Consider the following 4,411-nt stretch of genomic DNA (forward strand, 5'->3'; position numbering starts at 1 on the left):
TAGATTAAATGGGCTAAGTTTGGTAGACAGATTATTTTAGTAGTTTGTCGCCCTTGTTGATAAAAAATGGGGTCGCTGAACTCTGTGGTCAATTTAATTATAATCAGTTGTCATGACTTTGGGGTTTTATTTCGTATTTTTGAAAAGAGAAAAAAAAAGAACAACAACTTTAAAACACTTACAATTTACTTAAAAAATATATAAAAAAATATATTATGAAAAAATCCATCTACATATGTATGTTAATATATGTAAATTCATAAATGTAGATCATGGATTGTTCGAGGATCTTTATGACCATGTATAGTATAATAATTAACTGATGATAGCTTATTCTTATTTATTTTCTATTTCCCGTAGCTCACTTACAGATTTCTTATAATACTACCCCAACCATTCCACTTAATTTTCTATTACCTCTGACTCAATAACGTTTTCAAAATGGCAGCAAGATGAAGGCGGTATCTGTGACGAAGGAACTGCAAAAAGCCGCAAAACTGCATCTGGCGATATTAGGGGGTTGGGTTTTTTTCTAGAGAACTCTATATATATATATACATATATATGGAAGGCTATGCGAGGGGTTGCAATTACGAAATACTGCGAAACACTTCCACTCAGTACTGAGTTTAATTAGAGCGCGCGACTAGCGAAAAAAAACTCAGCGAGCCGTTAATAAGCATTTAATTACTCATTCTGAGTGGCAAAGTGTGCGCGTATGGGTGCCCCTCTGAGTGTTTGCGTGTGTGCGAGTATCTGTGTGGGGTACTTGTGTGCTGGTGTGCGCCATCTGCCATCTGTGTGAGTGAGAGCTCTCTCTTTCGCTCCCGCTGTCTCTCTCACCGTGGGTGATTCTGCTGGCGTTCTGCCAGCGTTTCGACTTTACCTTCGCGCAGACGCTCGTCTTGAAAAGGGGGCGGAGTTTTTTTTTCCCGCACACTTTCTTGCTGCCGCGACAGCCACCCCCCACCCGCCAACCAACCACCCACTCACACCACCCCCTGCAGCCCAACCCAGCAGCCACCCTCCACCGCCCACTTACTTAGTTCGTCTCTCTGCGTTGCCAAGGCAAATAATATTAAAACGACTGGGGGAAAAAAAATGCAGCAAAAATTTAAGAGTGTGGGGAAAAAAAGTAGGAAAAACCTCCCGAGTACATTTTCATGTACAATTTTTTTTCTCTATCGCTCTCTCACTCTCTCCGGCTGCCGCCCTCTCTATCTCGCTTGGCAAATTGTGGCCATATTGGATTTTTAGCACTTTTTTTTTCCGCTGCCGCCGCCTTGGCCGGCTCTTCTTCTTCTTGGCCAAATGCCGGCGGTTTCTGTGGGCCGTATATTCACCCTCATTTTTCAGGGTGGCTCAAATGTTGATTTCTCTATTTTCCTTGTTTCCCATTTTTTTTTGTTTTGCGCGCACATAAATTGTATATAAAATAGGGGGTGGCATGGGCTGTTTTGGGCGAAGGGTGGGTGGTTGGTATTGGTGAGTTTTGCTGCTAGGTAAATTTTTTTACTGCCGCTTTGATTTACTTGTCTTTTGGCTCAAAATTGAACTCAAAAAGTAAGCGGAAAAAATGTGCTAAAGCTTTGAACGTCTTTGTTATTCACTCAAAACAAAGCTAAAGAGATTGTAAGCCAGAAAGTAATGAAGATACAAATGGATTTTAATATAAGATCTTAAATTTTATCGGATATATTTTTTATATAACTTAGAAGCTTCATAAATGCTATTACAACTATGTTAAATATGTTATTACAATAAATTACTCACTTTGTACTCTGAATAAAAAAATCATGCTAGAAATTAAAAAAAAAAATGCTTAAAATAACTGTGGACCCTAAAACATCGTCCTTGCTTCTTTGACTCAAAAAGTAACTCCATTGGAAGCGGGGTAAAAACTATAGGAATATGCCTGAAAATCGGCGGGCATTTCCCCGCTTATTTTCAACTTGAGCGCAAATCGCGGTTCATTAGAAAAAATTGCAAAGGGCAGCGCAGTCGGCGTTCTGCGGTTGATGGCTGCTGCTCCATTTTTATTTCCAACTCCCTTTTAATTTGCATACGTATGAGTGTGTATATGCATATATATTCCCGCTGATTTTTATTTATTTTTCAGTTGTTTTTTTGCGTGTTCCTGCCACGGCCACGGCCAATGCCACCCCCTTGTTTCGGATGAGAGATGGAAAAACATTGGTGATTTTCAGCCGGGACAGGCTCCGTGGTTCATCCTGCCAGTCGGCCTTGTGCAGTTACCCGCCAGCAGCCGATGTCGCCAGTTGCCAGTTGCCAGTGGCCAGTTGCCAGTGCCAGTTGCCACGAATAAATCTTAGTCATCAGCAGACTGGCCAAGATCAGCAGCCGTAACACACACATAACTCGGTATAAAAGCCAGAATCCAGTTGTTGCTGTTGCATTTGCTGCCTGGTGACACTTGCAGACTTTTTGCAGCGGAACCACGACGACGAGACGGCCAGCAAAGTTGCAGAGAGCTGAATTGATTTATGGCGCAAATTTTATTGTCTGGCCGGGAACTGGAACTGGAACTGGCCTGGAACTCTCCTGACCAACCGACCAGCCAGCCAGTTGCTAGTCGGTGGCTCTCAACTAGTTAGCCACTAACTGTAAAGCCTCGAAAGTGCCTAAGTGTTGGTGAATCGTGCGCGTGTCATGTGACATTGACTTTTAGTCGGGTGAAGTTTTCCTCCATACCCCATCCATACCTACCTACATATATACCCAGCCCACATCACATCACATCCATATCCAACTATACGTATAGTACGTCCACGCCAACCGTGTACAACTTTGTGTATAAATTATATTATAAAACTGAAACATAAATTGCAACTTAACAAACTGTAACAACTTTCGCTTTGGACCGCAAAAAGAGAACAGAACCACGATGTGGACAAAGTTTGCCGTGCATTTGTTGGGTCAACACAACAAGTAAGTTTTAAGCGACACGTTTATTTCTGGCAAATTGTTAAGTAAACAGAATGCTTTTCAGTTTCCCAACTTGGGCATAACATTTTTCAAATCATTTCTGTTTAATTAATACAAATGAAAGACTACATTCAGTTCGTTCTTTTAACTTGTTGATAAAACAATGCAATACCTAAATTACAGACTTTTTCAAAGTTTGAGTTCAAAACTAACTTTGTTATTTTAGTATATATTTAAAATATCCAGCTATCCTAATTAATAACAAAATTAAAAATTTGCAAAATATTTTAATTATATTATTTGAAATTTATGAAGATATTTTTGCTAGAAAACTAACCAATCTGCATATTTGTAAACTAATCTCCGCCTATAACTGATACATTTAATAAAATAATAAAACAAATTGATTTATGTCGATGGAAAATAAAAATCATTTCCATTTAGATTGGTATTATTTTAATTAAATCTAGATTGCATTTATGGCTCTTGAAAGCTGTTTAATTGAATATAGAATAGCACTTAATTGACAAACGCGAATTAATTGTGCCCACTACAATAAACATTATTTGCCCATTACAAATTTAAATTTACACGAGTGTAATATATATTAAAACCCAGCTTAAATGTGAGCATATACATATATAAATACCTCTGTTTTCCTCTTCATTTCTTAATGGGGAAAACATACGAATCCAGTTGCAAATGCACCTGTATGCCATTAAATAAATAATGAAAAGACAGCAACAAAAATCGGCGAAATCAGTGGCATTTTTAACGCTTCCACTAACTGAACAGCCGTGAATGCAATCTCTTTTTATACCTCTTCCTTGTTTTTCCTTTTTTTTCACCAGCTTGTCTCTCACGACTATCGAATTAAAATTTCCTCTGCTTCAATATTGATATTTCATCAGCAGCTCGAAGAGTTTTTTTTTTTTTTGCAAATATACGTAGTACGTACATTTATATGTATCGGCGCACACAAAAAATATATATGCACTGTACACGGGCTGAAGTGAAGTGAAGTTGGTAAAGCGCATTACGGTTTTAAGCTGGCAGCCGCTTATCAAGGACCACTTAAACAACCGCCGACCCACTGCAAGAATTTCGCATTCACATTCACATCCACGTCATTCGGCAGCCTCCTCTTCCACAACTGCACTTTTATCCTTTCCTCAGTTATTGTCAGTGGAAATGTGCACTGAGAGAAAATGTGGTGTTTTGGCTGAAACCACAATCTATGGAATCTATGGAAGCTATCTCTTAAATCTATCTTTTAATGGCACTCACTTTCATTACGATATATATATATTAGTTCCCTTAAATTTAAATATTTCTCTCAGTGTTTCTGCGGTTGACTTGGGCGGAAAAAATAGGGGGGGCGGGGATATGGAGTGCACTGAAGTGCAGATTGGCAGCTTCATCGCTGTTGATTCAGAACTGGACTGACGGGAACCGAAAAACCCAC

The sequence above is a fragment of the Drosophila mauritiana genome, chromosome 3L, assembly GCF_004382145.1.
Source record: "Drosophila mauritiana strain mau12 chromosome 3L, ASM438214v1, whole genome shotgun sequence".
Lineage (NCBI taxonomy): Eukaryota > Metazoa > Arthropoda > Insecta > Diptera > Drosophilidae > Drosophila > Drosophila mauritiana.